Consider the following 18,812-nt stretch of genomic DNA (forward strand, 5'->3'; position numbering starts at 1 on the left):
ACATCAATAGTTGGTAAAACTTCTATAAACAAGTTAATGTCATGGACGAAAGAACAATGGGTGGAAATTTAGATGAACATGAACATGGAGATGTGATGCAATTGGATGTTAGAATGAATCATCATGTGGAACCTGGTAATCTTATTTTGAGATTCGCAATAATTGATGAGAGATTCGTAGAAATATATGATGAGAAGATTACATTAAATTTTGTTTATTGTCTTAGATGAATTTTTGGTTTCATTTGCGTTCCAGTAATAGATGAGCTACAAAATTTATCTTCATTTGGCTGGACATGTTACCAAAGGCAAAAATAAGGTTACACATATCCCTTAATTTTTTTTTTCCTTTACAAATTCAATACAACTTCAATCTAAGAGAAGTAATTTGCTATTACAGGTGTCATTGTAGACTACAAAGACTTTGGTGATAGTTCATATCAATGTCTACATTGCAATGAATATTTTTGGAGAGATGACCGGTACACACGTGGAGTGTACACCAATTGTTGTTTGCAAGGTAAAGTGAAGTTACCTCAGATGTATCCAACTCCATTATTTCTTGAATATCTTCTAGATCCAAATAATGGTTCTGAAAGTATAAATTTTCGAGAAAACATACGGTTTTATAACTCTATTTTTGCTTTTACTTCAATGGATGCACAAATTGATAAAAGCGTAAATGATGGATTTGGACCTTATGTTTTTAAAATATGCGGACAAGTACATCATTTAATGTTTCTATTTTACTACATGATAGTGGATCACCTAAATATGCACAGCTATATGTTTATGACACTCATAATGAAATTTCAAATCATACGAATGTTATAGATCCTTCTCATAAAAATGAAAAGATTAATCCAGATGTTGTTAAGGGACTTATACAAATGTTTGCTGAGATTTATAAACTTACTAAAATATTTCGAACTATCAAAGATAAATATGAAGATGCTACTTTACCTTTATTTAATATGAGCTTACTGAGATGACAACCATGCGATAGTCGACAATATGACGAATCAACACATGATGAAATAGTTGGACTGATTGTCGGTGATATTGGAGAATTTGATTCCAATAAAGATATTATTATTCAATCTCTTGATGGGTATCTAAACCGAATATCTAAAATACATCTCAAATATATGTCATTACAATATCCTATACTTTTTCTGTATGGTGAAGATGGATATAAAATTAGCTTAACTTTACAACAAAGTTCTATAAATTAGAATGAAAAGAAAGGCAACTATTGATATCTAATTACATTACATATCAAATTCATGATAGAAGTACTGAAACACTCTTGAAAGGTGGAAGACTATTCCAACAATATTTAGTTTACGCTTATGCAACTGTTAAAGAAAACTGTTTGGAATACATAAGAACACACCAAGAAGATTTTAGAATTGAAAAAAAATGCATTTATTTGTCGCAGCTTCATCTGGAGTAACTAAAAGCTGTGATGTAGGACAAATAATCATCCTTCCAAGTTCTCATACTGGTAGTCCTCGAGACATGATTAACAATTATCAAGATGCAATGACAATATGGTAATCCAAATTTGTTTATAACTTTTACTTGTAATTCTAAATGGCCAGAATTAACAAAGTACTTTTAAAACAATTATGTACATCAACAAGAAGATAGACCAGATATTACCTCAAAAGTTTTTCATTTGAAATTAGAAGATATGATCTCTTATATTAAATCTAGAGAACCTTTTGGAGAAGTTGACGCACATGTAAGCACTGTAAAATTTCAAAAAAGAGGACTTCCTCATGCTCACATGTTGTTTTGGTTAAAAAAGGATTACGAATGCTATACAGCAAACGACGTATGTTGTATTATTTCTGCTGAATTATCTGATCAAAATGCCAAACCACAACTTTTCCAAATTGTCAGTCAATTCATGATTCTTGGGCCCTGCGGAGTAATTAATCAAAATGCTCTTTGTATGCATGATGGAACATGTTCTAAATTTTATCCAAAACTTTATAATGCTAACACCATATTTGAAAGAATTAAACCACCTATATATAGAAGACGAGATGATAACACAAAGTTTGTTCTAAACAATGGAGTTCGTATTGGAAATAATTTTGTTGTTCCCCACAACTCAAAGTTATTATTAAGATACAATCAATGTTAATTAAATATTTATTCAAGTATATAAATAAAGGTGCACATAGAGCTCAAAATTTGTTAAACGAGGAAAACTGCGATGAAATCCAAACACATCTTAATTGTCGCTATATAAGTCCTCATGAATCTGTTTGGAGACTATTCGAATATTCAATTCACTCCAAATATCCTATAGTACAATATTTAGTGGTTCATCTACCTTCAGAAGAAAATATAGTATTTCCAGGGTCTACTCCTCTAAAGTCAATTATTAAATACCAAGCAAATTATTACAAGTTGCATTATCATTGTATTAACGGGGTGGTTTGAAGCAAACAAGAACTTGAAAGAAGCAAGACAATTTAACTTATGTTGAATTTCCGACTAAATATGTTTGGAATTCAAAAACAAAAATATGGACACCAAAAAAAAGATATAAGACTATTGGCAAAATGGGTTACGTCCATCCTTTAAGAGGTGAAGTATATTTCATGAGAATGCAACTTACTATACAAAGAGGTGGTATGAGTTATGATTCAATAAAAACTGTTAATGGTGTAACACATTCTACATATCAAGAAGCATGTCGAGCGTTGGGTTTATTAGAAGACGATAAAGAATGGAGTGACACCTTAACAAGGTCCTCACATTTTGCAACAGCATCTGAACTATGACATGTGTTTGCAACAATCATCATTGTAATAACCTGAATTTTCAATACAATTTCTTTTAATTTCTCAAAAATTAAGAGAATGGTAATTTGATTACATTCACATTATATGCATTTTATTTTGTCGTTGTTCAAAGTAGAAATTAGTTTCGAGAGCTAAATGTGTGTTATTTGATTAAGTTCATTTGACCCAAGAGTTGACTTTTAATCAGTCACTCTTTTCAGAACACTTCATTCATGAAAGTTGTAGAGTTCATCAATACGAGTTCGTAGACGCGCGGAACGCTTTAATCAGATGTCGTATGTGAAAGTTATTAGCAACGAAAGTTTGATTTCCGATTTTAGAATGAGTATAAGAGGAAGGAGAGGAGATTAGAAATTGAGAAAATCAGTTTTTTTTTTCCAAAATCAGCTCGGTTATTGTTCACGTGATTTTTCCCTCTTAGTTGCCGGATCTTTCTCCGGCCATATCTCCGTTGTCCGGAGATGGAATTGAGTGAGACTGGTGGCATTGGAACTGTCTCTTCGTCCTCTACCGATCTGGGTTAGTGTTTGGGAGAGATTTGAGTTGTTTGAAGCTCAGAAATGAAGACACAATGAGGTTGTCCCGTTTAAATAAGTGAGGAGAACTCTCTCCTCCGGCAACCAATCAAGGTGATTCTTTTTGTGTTTTAAAGCTTGTAGGATTTTTATCAACCCTCTAAAATAGTTTTATCTATTTCGAAACACACAAGGAGAATCGACAATTTCTTTTTATATGGTATGTGAATAGTGTTGATTTTATGTTCTTTGTCGATTGGACTATTTAGGCTTCGATTTAGACTTTGATGTCAACTAGAAAGTTATTGGAAATACTGTTTAGATTGTGGTGGTAAATTTAGTGATCATTGGTGGACACTAGAATAGTGGCAGTGCCGCCACTGTTGGTGGCGTGTGGCGGTGTGTTGAGTCATGTTTCGGAGTAATGATTTTCTCCATTGTGATGTGCTCGTCAATACGAGCGTTTACATAACTCATTTTCATGTGTTATGTTAGTTATTGAGTAAGTTAGTTGTTGTTAAATGTTTAGTAATTCTAGGTTAAATTTGTTATTGGTTGTTTTCGGGAATTAAACTATTCTCGGTTTGGTTGTTTACTTAATGAGGCTTGTGTCACTTAGATACTTGGAGTTCGTTGAACCAAGGGAGTGAATCTCACTTGAGGTTGCAAGTTGCTAGTGGGAGTGAAAATGTGAGTAAATCTCACGTTAAGCTAGGTAACTAGGCGTATTTCGTATGCGTTGATTATTTGTATGTTGTGAGATTGATATATATATATATATACCTTTAAGTGATAATGAGATCTTGCATATAATTTCATTGTTTATATGTTGTTATATTTTATTTATCGCTTTGAGATATTGTGCTCGTTTTGTTGGATTATATTGATTGTGGGGGATTGGACCGAGAGGGAACAAAATGTAACTCTAGGTAAATTGGAGGTTTGTGGAAGATAATTGTATAGTTGAAGTGTATGTGTTTTGTTTGGCCAGAAGGGAAGAAAAATGTACCTTCCGGTCAAGGTTCTAAAAAACGCTAGGCGTTAATCAGGCGGACAGCTAAAAACCAGTGCCCAGAGGATTAATCGGGGATTAATCGGCCCAAAATCGAGGCGGCCAAGGGTCTCTGGGCGCCTAGGCGCCGCTTAGGCGGTCCTAGGCGGGGATTTTTAGAACATTGCTTCCGGTATTATTGATGTTTGAATGTGGTGTGAGTAGTATTGATGTTGTGCTTTTGTGGTTTTGCCAAAAGGTATGTGGTGAGTGTCAAGGTGTTTTGCCTTTAGTGGCGGCCTTGATGGTAAAATGTTTGTGAGTGTGTGTGCGTCTCGCATCGTGGTGGCCCAAGGTTGGATGTTTTGACATTGTGTTAGTATTAATGTACCTATTAGCAAGGTTCTTGATCCACCAACCTTAAAATCATTCTAAAAATATAATTATTTTGAAAATACATGGACTTGATCGCCAACCATCCATGGGTAGGTAAAATTGAATTTTAGTAAAATGGTTTGAAGGGTTTTTGGATAAGAGGGTCATGTTAAAGGTGAGCTGTTTTATAGTATTTATTATTTGTGGTAGTGAGGGTGTTGACATAGTCGTCGGGCCATTAACCTACTAAATCTTGATAAATATATTTTGTTTTCAAAATATATGAACTTGATCGACTACGGTCCATGGGTAAGTAAAACATGATTTTATTGTTATGGTTTTTAAAAGAGTTAATGGTTAATGACCATGTTAAATGATTGTAATGTAGGATTCTTATTTCTTATATTTATCTATTCGATAAGTGATATCCTGAACTACGCTATTATGCAGGAATCACTAATTATTCTTGCGTGCATTGTAATATCCTAAACTAAGTTATTATGTATGGATTACACTTTTCTTATCTTATTTCTTGTGACGTGAATTCATGAACTACGCTTTCATGCAGGATTCACTACTTGTTTTCTTGTATGTTCTTTCTGGTGTGAGTGAGTGTTGTGGGTTGGCGTGGTGTGTGGGAGTCTTGTAATGACTGTTCTGGGGAGTGACTTCGGGTTACCGTAACCTCATGGATATTTTTGTATGTGTTGCTTGAGTGTTGTCTATACTGGGGGTGGCTTCGGGTTGCTGTAACCTCAGGAGTAGAGTTGTGTTATGACCCCAATCTTTTATTTTCGTAAAATAGTATTATCGTCCGGATTTTTGGCACGTTCGTAACCGAAATCCGATTTTAATATTTTGGAGTTTGGATATCCTCGTAAAAGTGTTTCGTCGGAGAAACACCCATTTCAGAAAGTTACTATTTATGGGGGGTTTTTATAAATTGGGAAATGTTGCCATTTTTGGGAAAGAAGGAAAAAAAAAGGAAAAACGCAGCAGCCGCGCCTCCCGACCCCGCCTCTGTCCCACCACCTGTTCTCCGCCGTCCTGCCAAAGTGGGCCGCCGCACGGGTCTCTTCTTGGAGCTTGGAGGGTCGCCGATCGATCGAGGTAGGTGGCGCCACCCCTAGGTCCGCCATTCGGGAGCTACGACGCCGAGAAGCTCCGGCTGCCACTTTCCTCTTTTCGTCGAAACTCGCTCCTCCGGCCACCATACGCCGGGATGCTTGGTGTGTTTTGAAGGCCTCGTTCCATGCTTCAATCTCACCGAAGGAATTGAACCAATTCGAAGGGTAAGTGATCGAATCGACAAATTGAATTTCTAGGGTTTTGAATTGGGGGTTTTCGGAAATGTTGAAATTGGACGATTTAGAGTTGAAATTGGTTGATGTCGTGAACTAGAGGTTGTTAGGAATGTTACTTGAATTCTGGTGGTGAAATTTGGTAGCCATTGGTGGTGGTCGGATTTTGGCCGGCCGGCCGCTAGTCCGGCGGCGCCAGGGGCGGCTGCCGCCGTGCTGGGGAATTTTCGATGGCATTTTTAAGCTTTGTGATGGTTGAGGATGTTGTAGGAATATTTATGGAATTTTTAGAGGAGTTGTGGGATAGTTTGGGCAACTATTGTCCGTATTTTATCCGAAATTAGGTTGTGGTTTAACCTGTGAATTGGGGAACTCGCAGTATTAGGATTTTAGAATATTGTGGGAAGTGTACGGAGGTTGTTAGTGGAGTTGATGAATTTTTGGTGGAAGAGATAACGGTTTTGGGCGAGTGAGAGTTGTTGTTTTTCGTTTATTAAATATTACCGGGTTGCGGTAATTAATTCTTTATGTCTCTGCACAGGAGGTGGAGAGACTCGAGTTGAGGAAACTTCAGACCGACCCTCGGTGTAGCTCGGTTACTGTGAGTTGACTTTTATTTTGAATAAAATGCATGCATGATTATTTATATTTAAGTGATTTTGGCGTTATATGAATTTAATTGCCTTTCTTGATTATCTATATAATATTTCCTTTAGTTGTTTTGGAAATAAGTGTGAGAGATATATATATATATATATATATATATATATATATATATAACGCCTTATTTGATTTAATTAGAAGTTGTGGGATTTTATCCGGGAACAGGGTTCTCGGAAATTGTTGATTATATTTGAGATTTATATGTACGGTGGGAAACTGTACTCGTTCTATCTATTCTTCATTCGGTATCCTCTCCTTTAATTATTTAAAGGGGACACGATCAACGGATAAGAATGATTTTCTATTTTATTTCGGTATCCTCTCCTTTAATCTTATAAAGGGGGCACGATCAACGGAATCATATTCCATTCTTCCGGTATCCTCTCCTTTAAGATTATAAAGGAGGTATGATCAACAGATAAGAATATTGGCCATTTTCTGTGGTTTCGCTCATTTATTATCTTGTGACTAGTGGGGATAGTTCACTTAGTTAATTTTCTGTGGCCATACTTTGAGATGATTATGCTAGCATAAGAATTCACTCTTCCGCCTGAGAGGCGATGCCGCCTGGGGAGGCGAGGTTATTTAGCCGGCACTGATATGACGACTCAATACCCTCTCCATAAACGTGACGTGACGGTATTGAGAATTTGAGATTTGATAAATGTATATATATATATATATATATATATATATTCTGGCCCGAGGGGCATACGGTATGGCATTCCTTATTTCATGTTGACTAGTGGGGTTAGTCTATTCCTTTATTTGTTTGGCATCCTTTATTTGACTAGCGGGGTCTAGTCCTATTTTAATGAGAATATTTCTATTTATGAAAACTTTTTAATTAAAATGTGCATGCATTAGATTTTCTTAGTATAAAAGGAAAATGGGGAAGTATAAAATATATCGTTATTTATTGATACTTGATTTTGTCCACTCACTCTAACATTTTAAATGCTTGCCCCTGGGCCCTTCATTTTAAATGCCCAGTTCGTAGGCTTACAGACTTCCTATAGCTACCGTGAGGCAGCGTTTTCTTCCGCCGACTGCCAGACTGTAGGTTACCTGTTTAGCCTACAAGTCGTTTGATTTCCTTTATGCCGTTTAGTTGCTCTGATACTCTGAATTTATTTGAATGATTTTCTGATGTTTAAGGGATTGGATTTAAGTTGTGTAACTAAGTTTGAATTATTTGTTATGGAAGTTGGATATGGTTGGATGTTGTTAGAAGTGTAGATTTTCTTGCAGGTTGGGTTGGCTACTCTTAAGGGAGGCTATGCCGATTTTTGGGTAGGGCCCCTTTGTCAGTAGTCCCCGCACGACTTATCATAGATATGAGGTTAATATTTGGGGTGAGTCGTGTCAAGTTGTGTGTGGAAGTGGTTGTCGTAGTTGTGGAGTGATATATAATGTACGTGTTGTTCGTGATGTGCATATATATCATGCGTGGATTGATATATATTGTATGTGTTGTTTGTGGTGTGCATATATATTATGTGTGGATTGATATATATTGTACATGATTTTAACATTGAGTCTTGTTAAAATGTTTTCTGGTCTTCGGACTTTGTGATAACATTTAAATCAGGAACCAAGCCTTTAGCCGAGTGTTTGTTACGATGAGTTAGAGCTCTAGTTTGTCTGTCATTGTACGGCATGAGGGGTAACCAGATGGACTGCCCGGGTCTCATGAGTACACATGTTTTAAAATGTTATTTGTTACATTTCTTTTGTTTGTGTTTTGTTGTGTTTGTTGTTTGTTTACTTATCTCTTCTTATTATTTGTTAAGTGATTTCCGAACTAAGATATTATGCATGAATCACTTATCTTTTTCTGTGCTTTTCTTCTTGTTATATGTGAATTCCTGAATTATGCTTTCCTGCAGGATTCACTAATTGTTTTCTCGTTTAGTGGTGTGTGTTAGACCTTAAGTAAGAGGTGGAGAGTGTTCTAGGATATGTATTGGGCGTGGTGTTATTGTTGTTGAGATGATAATGTTAAGTCGAGAACTTAACTTTGATTGAGATATGATGCATTATCTATTGTTGTTATTTATATGTTGAATAGTTATATTCAGTTTACTCATGCCAGCTGTGAAGCTGACCGGGTTTGTGTTTGTAATTCCGGTGTACCAATCAATCATACAGGGAGTAGTACCGTAGGTTGTACGTAGTTGCAGTTAGTAAGGCGAGTGGCTGTCAGCAGTGTGCTGTTTGATTCAGTTCTTTAGTTTTGGTGAGTCTCAAGTGAATCCTACAACTGTAATTTATACTTAATTATAAACAGTACGTTTGGATCAAGTTGTAACTGAGTTTGTTATTTAAACTTATTCAACAGATGTATTGTAATTTCAATTACATTGAGATTATTCTAGAGTGTTAGCATTCTAAATTTTGAAGTTTTACTGTTCAGAATTTAGGATCGCTTCAATCATAGTTTGTGAAGTTGCCAATCCACAAAAACTACTTGATACACATTGGTTAAGTATGTGCGATGATATGATACACAATACTCGAAGAGAAATGAGAAATCCAAATTTTATCAACTAAACCTGAATTAAAAAATATTATTTTTATTTGAGCTGGAACAAATTTACAACATATCATCCAATTCTTTAAAAACATTTCACTTGCCAATGCCAAATGAAAATAAAATAACAGAGCTTCATAATAAATTAATAAAAGAAGAACTCAATTATGATTTGCAGGCATTAAAACATCAACATGAACATTTTCTGGCCCTGTTGAACACGTGTCAAAGAATTGCCTATGATCAGGTTGTAAAAATTGTGGAACAAAAGAGATCTACAACCTTTTTTGTTCACGGTAGTGGTGGGACTGGAAATACATTCTTATGGCATGCAATAACAAGAAAATTAAGAACTAAAGAAACAATTGTTTTGGTCGTAGCTTCCTCTGGCATTGCATCATTATTACTAGCAAATGGTAGAACTATACATTCCCGCTTTAGAATACCACTTGATGTGACTGATCAAACGATATGTCCAATTAAAAAAGGAACTCATCTTGCGAAACTTCTTGAAAAGACCGTTTTATAAAATTGGGATGAAGCTCCAATGTGTAATAAATATTGTTTCAAATCATTAGATAAATTTCTCCGTGATATGTTTCGGCGATCTAATAATAAACCAAGTGATAAACCATTTGGCGGAAAACCAATTTTGCTTGGGGAGGATTTTAGACAAATATTACATGATATTCTAGGAGGAACTAAATAACAAATCATTGAAGCTTCATTGAACAAATATTACATTTGGCCATCATTCAAAATATTTAATTTGACGGAAAATATGAGATTATTAAAAAGTGGTTTAACTGATAATGGAAGAAAAAAATTTCTGAATTTGCAGATTGGATGTTACAAATTGGTGAAGGACGTATGCAAATAATGCTAGCTACCGATGATATAGATGTGTCATGGATTGAAATTCCAAATGATTTATTAATAACTTCTAATTCAAATTCAATAGAATCAATATTTCAAGCCACTTATACAAACTTTGCTACTAATTATAGTAATGTTTATTATTTAAGAGAACGCGCAATTGTTACACCAAGAAAATTCAACATTTAGTGATATAAAAAATTATGCCATAAATTTATTACCTGGTGATAAAACTACATACTTTAGTTATGATTCAATTTCAGCAGATTTTTGTAACAATGAAAACATTAATCCTTTATACCCAACCGAATTTCAACTCGAGTTAAGTGAATTACCATCGCACGAATTAGTCTTAAAAGTCGGCATGTCCATAATGTTACTAAGAAATCTTAATCAAATGTGTGGCTTATGCAATGACACAAAATTAATCGTGACAAATTTATATGATAAAATAAATGAAGCAAAAATTTTAATTGGAAATAATGTTGGACAAAAATTCTTTATACCGAGAATTGTATTAACTGCAACAGAACATAAATGGCCTTTTTGTCTAAAAGATGTCAATTTTCTATAAGACCATGTTATGCGATGATAATAAATAAGAGTCAAGGTCAATCATTAAGCCAAATCGATGTGTATCTAAGTGAACCAGTTTTTACACATGGACAATTATATATTGCACTATCTAGAGTTACATAAAAAATAGCTTTAAAATATTAATAAATAATAATGGTGAATTATCAAATAAATACACAAAAAACATAGTTTATAAAGACGCGTTACAAAATGTATCTATAAAATTAAATATATAATGCACTTTTATTTGAATTAAATAATGATGCATATAAAATGTAACATATCTTTCCAAACAATCATTTAAAATGTTAAGCCTTTCTATTGCCATACAATCGTAACTCTTGAATCTAATTGACCCTTGGAGAAGGTAATTGGAGACCGTAATAGAACCTTGGAGAAGACTTATCCAAAACAGTAATAACACATGTTAAATTGTCTAACCATTTTGCTTTATAAGGGATTCATGACTCTGGAAAGGTCATTGTCGCCTTATTCAAAACATTGTGATAAGTTTGAAGTTCATATCCACCAACCATTTGAACCAAGTATCTTCTTCTTTCCCTTTCTTTCTTACTAATTACTTTCACTTGTATTTCTTCTCAATCCCTACTCATTAATACCATTTGATAGTTTCATCAGTTTAAATATACGTTTAGGAATCAACCACTTTATTTAATGTTTGATGTTAGAATCCTACATATCACACACTCTGTTTGCATCCCGAAATTATACTTCTTAAATAACTCATGCATTCTATGATTCTTTTAAGGTTCAAATTTGGTGAGCAGAGAACTAACCATCTCCAGATCAAGGTTTAGAACATTTGCTAATGGTGAAATCAAAAACTTAGAATACATTAGTATTAGTAATAGTCAATAATTGATCCTTGCAAAATTCATTTGCTCACTGATATACTTCCTTTCAGGCGACAGAGGACACAAACCCAACACTCATTCGCAATATAAAGCCGTTCACTATGTATTACAGAATTAGAGTTCGTATGGGGAGAATTTAGAGACCTAAAACACATATGAGTGATGCCTATGATGGTCTTCATTATCTCTTGATTGAGCAAATGGTACTTTCTTTTCATAAATGTAAGTGATATTGATCATCTCCATCTAGCTATATATTTATGTTTGGAACTTTGCCTCAAAACAATTCGGTGCACTTTGCATTAATTTAAATAAAAATATAATATTAGTTTCACATCTCTTTAAAATTTCGCGCTTAAATAACTTACATCAACAATTTATATTGTTGTTTGGCTATTATTGCATTGACGGTACTTTCTATTGTAGAGGAATTAATTTATATCAGTAATTCAATGTACCAATAACATACTTTATGTATTAGAACTAGGTTTGATGGTACGTTTGAGCATATAATTGCATGAACACTGCACATTCTATTAGAACTAGGTTCTTTCTTTGAGCTCTCTACCTATTTTTTATTTAATTGCATCTTTTGAAGACTGCTAAAGGCCTAAAACCACTTTCCCAACATGACATATGACACACATTAAATTACTTTGCACAATTAACAGTACCACAAACTAAAATGTACTTACACTATTTGTCATCATTTAATTGATGAGGAAATATCAAATGCAGGGAGATCGAATTGAGAGTATCATTGAAGAGGAGAGCTGTGAATCTGTGAGTGACAAAATGAAAAAATGTCAGATATATGATATTTACAAGTTTAAGAGCAGAAAGTATAATTATGCTGGAATCAAATTAGTCAATCACGAATTGCAGCTGCTCTTCAATAGATTCAGTACAATCAATGGCTCAATCCCTTCACCTCAAAGATATGGATTTCATCTTCTTCAATTTGATGAATTTGTTGCCCAACTTGACAACCAAAATGTTCTTGCAGGCATGTCCACAATTTCAGAAAAAAAAAATTTATATCATTTACGAAATACAAAAAGCATGTTTTATGTGTGAGACTAACAATCTTTTCTTTTTGTTATATGCAAGATCTTTATGGTTGTATCAAGACTATAACGAACAAATATCAAGTTTATGTGACGTGGAAGAAGAAATGGGAATGGGTACGTGACATATGTCTTCAAACCTGAGGTACAACATTAACAAATCCCATTATAAACATATAATCATCAGTTGTTTAATTAGTAGAATCTAGAAAAAAAATATGATTGAACTTTTTCTCATATCTAATGCAGAAGAGAAAAGCTAAAGGTCTCCCTATGGAGTGAAATGGCCAAGAATTTTGACGCCAAAGCTATGTAGAAAATGCCGCAACAAATGTATGTTGTCATCACCAGCTTGAAAGTAACAATGTATAAATGTAAGCACTGAATAAAAAATAATGCATTACACTTTTGTAACCAACAATTACACATAAATGAATACTATTTATCATTCGCAGATAAACTCATAGCATTAGCCGCATATCACACATGCTTTGTTTTTTATCACGACATTGATGAGAAACAACAATACAAAGCTGGTTAATTTTCTCACTACGAAATGATTATGAATCAATATCTTACCTTTGATAACATTAATGCCAAAGCATTAGCCGCATATCACGCATAATTACTGTATAATATTTTTGGTAAAACTGAAATAATGAAATAGTGAATTCAAAATCACTATGTGGTAATTTTTTAAAATTACGTTTTAGTTTACCACCTCAGTAAATTATGATTTCCCAGAAAAGTGATTTTTTTTTTCGTGGATCGGATCGAGTAGATCCGGGTCGGGCGCGTGGGTGGGATAGACAGATCCGGGTCGACTTAATGAGAAAGAGGGTGGCATGCTGTGCCGATCTGCGGTGGAACGGGGGGCGAGGCACGCCGGCTTTTGGGCAAGACCCTCGCGTCGTCCTTTCTAGGACGATCAGATCGTTGGGGCTGCAGGGTACCGACTGGATCGTCATCGGTGATGGGCCTTCGCCACTAATTTTGTCGTCGTTCTGGGTTGGACGACCAAGGCTGGGTCACGCACAACCGGGTCGGAGATGGGCTGCTGGATCGCCGGCGCAGGTCGCCATCGGTTTTGGATTTGCACTTGTTAGTACTTGCGCAAGGCGAGGCAGATCGGAGAAGATGGTAGCCATGCAGATCGGCGCCGGCTAGGTTTGGTACCCAGAGTGGAAATCTGGGTGTCCAAAGCACAAATCGATTTCTGCTGGTTTTTTTTTCTTCAGCAATGGTTGTGAAAATTAAAGGTGGGATGCGGCATAATTTTGCTAGGGTTTTGATCTCTCTCTTTTAAAAAAAAACTCAATGGCTAAAGCCACGTGCTGATAACGTGTTGTAGGAAAAATGGAATGATATACTTATCTCATCGATTATCCCCTTTATATAGGGGTCAAGATTACAATAGAAATAAATAGTAATTACAATGACAATTAAGGCTACATAATGGTGATTGATCCGTTACATCCGTTGACCATAAATGTCATTAACTTATTCATTTATTTGCATTAATGAAGGCACACTAATGGTGTTTTTCCTTCACCACAATTAAACATTTTAGAATAGTTGTATAGTAAATACCAAATCATTATTCGCTAACTAGCTACTTAGAGTAACTCCAATATCTTCTATATAATTTTTGCATCATTATAAAAAATTAATAAATAAATATTTTTCTATTCCTCGCGCTTCAACTCTAAAATCTTCTATATTTTTTTTGCATTATAGGGAAACAATAAAAGAGAAAATTCTCTATTCCTCATGCTTCAACTCCAACAACTTTCATATTTTCGAGTTGCCTCCAAAATCTTTATACTTCTTCGTAAAAAGTGTAGAGAATGCTGTAAATTAAGAGAATTTGGTTTCCTCTCGTTCTTCGCATTCTTTCTTTTGGAGATAGTTTTAGAGAAAATGTAGAGTGAAATAGCTTAATTTTCCCCTGAAATAAAGAAAGTACAAAATTTAGAGAACCTGGTTGGAATTGCTCTTACATTCCATTCATCAAGAGACTTCATTGGGATCCCCACTCTTAGTTTTCTCCTGTTTTGGTCTAGTTAGCACTCCAAGAATAATCTAATATTCAGTATATTCCACTGCAACCTCATCATACTTACTTTTATGCTGCTCTTTTAGATTTCTGATATTAAGCTCGACATGTTCAAAACAAGTTCAAAATTCAACTCACAAGGGATATGCACTCCGAATATTTTCTCTCAAGAACATGGTATAAAGCAACATCGTCATTTGATCGGTTCGATTGCTCAACATCAATATTAACCTTGTAAGCATCGTTAGTAGTATAAAGCAAAAGGATATCGTTCACAAACCGGTGATCCATTCAGGGCAAAGAATCACAAACATTTAACAACGAATTCATAAGAGTTTAAAAGATTTGAGATATGTTTCGGATCAAAAAGAAAATAAACCTAAACTAGTATATACATGTGATCAACCAACCAACACATAAGCAATCATCAAACAAATAACATAAGAACAAAGGAAATAAAATCTAATCTCAATTAAGTTCATGCCGTAAGGTTCATTATACATCCTAAAATTGGTTATGCAATTAAGTTCCTCCCAAGGTTCCTAACTCAATGACACTTTAACACATTCGAACTCAGCCCCAGCCTCATTCGAAATCTAACATACTAACCCATCATGCAACCCCAGTCACATAAAGAAATTAACATATTCAAAGACACAAGTCTAATCGAACCTAGGCAATAATCAGTAAAGGTGACAAAGAACAAACAATTAATCAACTCCCAAGTATCAAAATCGTTTATAACTTTGGATTATTACACATGCAACATCAACTTCCGGGTATCAATCACACACATAAGTAAGAACACACCGAAAATTCTTTAAATAAATAAACAGAAACTCATGACATAAAACTTAAAATTATTGAATAAAAATCGAAAACCTTAATTCATCATATCATTCAAAAGTTACAAATATCTCATAGACAATAATAAAAATAGTTTTAACAAAACCTAAACAGAAATCATCCAAGAACAAGAACATAAAAACCCAAAAACTAAACATGAAAATCATAGAGTTACACTTTTATAATTCTCCTCCCAATGTTTCTTATAAAGGTAGTACGAAATCTTCAAGAGTATCGTATCCTAGGCTCCCAAGCTTTGGACAGAAAATATGGTGAAGGGTGGTAAATTCGGATTCTATGGTTCTTGGTGAATGAAAGTGTTTGGGCAGAGCTTTGGCTAATCTTGTGTACAAGTTTGATGATCTTTTCTGTGGAATTAGGTGTTGTATATAGGGAAAAAAACCCAAGGGAGGCTGGCCACAAAGTCCACAAAGTTGAAACCAAATTGGTTTAGGTTTCCTAAATTTTCTCAATTCGGCAGAGCTGACCTTTGTGCCATGTTGTTGCCATAACTTTTGCTACAACATAGCTATTGAGGTGATTCCAATTCTATTTAAAAATAGACTTCCGTAGCTTTTCATCCATATATTATACATTATCTGAATCATTGTAAGCTGTCCAAGGGAGCCGTCAAAGTTGGATGAGCTGCACTGGCAGAATTCTGATTCTGATAAGGATTGAACATTAATTGCACATCTTCTTCCTCCTTTAATGCTGATTTGTTTTGCAGGATTTTTCTCCTTTGAATTAGGGAGGCAGCAAGAATGTAATAACCCGATTTTTTTCGGGGTCAATTTGTAAGGATTCGTTGAAATTTATAAACTTGATAAATTTATTAAGTCGCGTATTTTTTTCGCTTCATGATGATGCCAAATCGAAACGGAACCGTATTCGGAAAGATAAATTGGAAAAACGTTACGTTTTCGCAACGCGAGAATCGACTTCTACCCCATCGCTCGTTTCCAAAAACTTTCTTCACGAAAGATGTAGAGCTCGTCGATACGATTTCGTGGACATGTCATGCGTTCTAATCGGACATTGTGCATGAAAGTTATTAATGACGGAAGTTAGTTTCCGATTTTGGAAAAAGGTATAAAAATGAATTTTTAAGAACTAGGGTTTCCATTTTCGGAAATCCTCATTTCTCTCTGTTTCCTCTCCCCCGCAGTTCTCCCCGAACCTCTCTCTCTCTCTCTCTCTCAAAAATCACCTTCGGCGATCTCCCGATCCAGGCCGCCGTGGCTCTCACCGCCGGCCTCAAGAGCTTCGCACGATCCACCGCATCAAACCCCGAGCACGACGCTTCCTTCCACACCACCGTGAAGCCCGCACGACGTCCCAAAGCTCCTGCATCTTCCTCTGCCGTCCAAGCTCGTCGTCGGCGAGTTTAGAGCTCAGGGGATAGTTTGTAACTCCGATTCGCACCCTTGGTGCCACCAGTGAGGCGACCGGAGCTCGAATCGCATCGCCAAATCGCCGCTACTCAATTTGAACCCGTCAGATTCTCGAGTCCTCCGGCGACCTCCGGCCGTTCTAGGGCTCCATATAGGTTTGAGAATGCATTAAATTCAATGCTATGAGTGAATTTGTGAAGTTTGGGAAGAATTGTGGAGAAATTGGGGAGAATCGGAGGAGGAGGGGAAATAGAGATTTCCTCCGCCTTAGGCGGCACGTGAGGGGGCGTGAAGGGGGCAGGAGGCGGCTTAAGGCCATGGAAGGGGAGGAGAGGAAGAAAGGAGAGGTTTTGGGCGGCGGTTGGAAAGCCACGCGCGCCTGTTTGAGCGGCGCGTGAGCTCCACATGCTGCAACTGTGAGGAGGCGCGTAAGCGCCACGCGCTGTCGCCGGAGGTGGCGCGTGAACAGTAATATTTTGTTAAAAGTGATTTTATGTACGGTGAATGTAAACAGTAATTTACGTACAGTAAATATAAAAGTATTTTACGTACAGTAATTGTAAAGTAAATTTTGAAAAGTAAATTTTGAAAAGTAAATCGGTGATTAATATTTATTGACAGTATTGACTATGAATAGTACATTGTGTACATGAATACGTAAACGGTACGTATATGAAAAGTAATATGTAAACAGTACGTATATGAAAAGTAATACGTAGACATCACATATATGAACATTAATACGTGAACAGTAATTTCGTAAAAAAATGAAAATTGTTGAACAGTAAAACATTAGTACTGTTTCGGATTTGAGGTTTTATGTAACGCTTCTAAATCACTTATCTATTATAGGTGATCGACACAACAAGTAAATGATTCGCTTGCGGAATTGTGGAAATTACGCTCAGGAATATAAGGTGAGTAAAATCTCACAGTGATGAATCTACCCTTAGCGGAGATTCATAATTACACATATTTTAAAAGATTGAACTATGATATGTATATGGTATAGTGAGTTGTGTATGTGTATAATTGGTAAAATCGTTACATATATATGGATTGCTATATTATATACTGTCATATTTCCGTTTTCAAATAAGTTCATTTATAGCATTGATGTTTATTTTATTTGAGCATGTCACTTGGTTTTGTACAATAACATGTGAGGACTGTTTTGTACATGGTTTTAACTTGAGTTATGTTAAAACGTTTTTTTTTATTTTCTTCGGAGTGTTGGCATGTCAGAACCTAGCCTTGGCCGGGCGACAGTTACGATACAGTTAGAGCTCTAGTCTATCTACCGGTGTACTGGCATGAGAGGTAACAGATGGCTTATCGGCTTATGAGTACCCATATTTTTGGATATTGGGTAACATATAATTGCCCAATGTCTGGCGGCGTACTAACATGAGGGGTAACAGATGAGTATCTGAGTCTCATGAGTACCCGTATTATAAATGTATTCAGGTAAACAGATGGATTGCCTGATTCTCATGAGCACTTATATTTTCAGATATTATTGAACAACCAGATGGGTCGTCCTGTGACTCATGAGTATATTTGTAATTAAATGTTTTAAGTATTTTTCTTTTGTATTTATATGCGAGTTATATTATTGTTTTACTCATACGAGCTGCAAAGCTTACCGGGGTTGTGTTTACAATCCCGGTGCAGCTATTCGATGGTGTATGGGATAGTTCTACAGGTGTGGATTAGCAGAATTGACAGACTACTCTAAAGACGTCGAAGTTTATTTATTTATTTATTTGTGGTGAGGATTGCGAGGATTTTACATTCCCCTTTGAAATAATGCTTGAATTTTAAATTGGTTGTGTAATAATCAATTCAACTGAGTTGTACTATGAACTCAGTAATGATACGCTGTGACGATAAGATGATTTCGATTTATGAGATTGTTTTGAG

Source organism: Argentina anserina, chromosome 4 (genome assembly GCF_933775445.1).
Source record: "Argentina anserina chromosome 4, drPotAnse1.1, whole genome shotgun sequence".
Taxonomy (NCBI): Eukaryota; Viridiplantae; Streptophyta; class Magnoliopsida; order Rosales; family Rosaceae; genus Argentina; species Argentina anserina.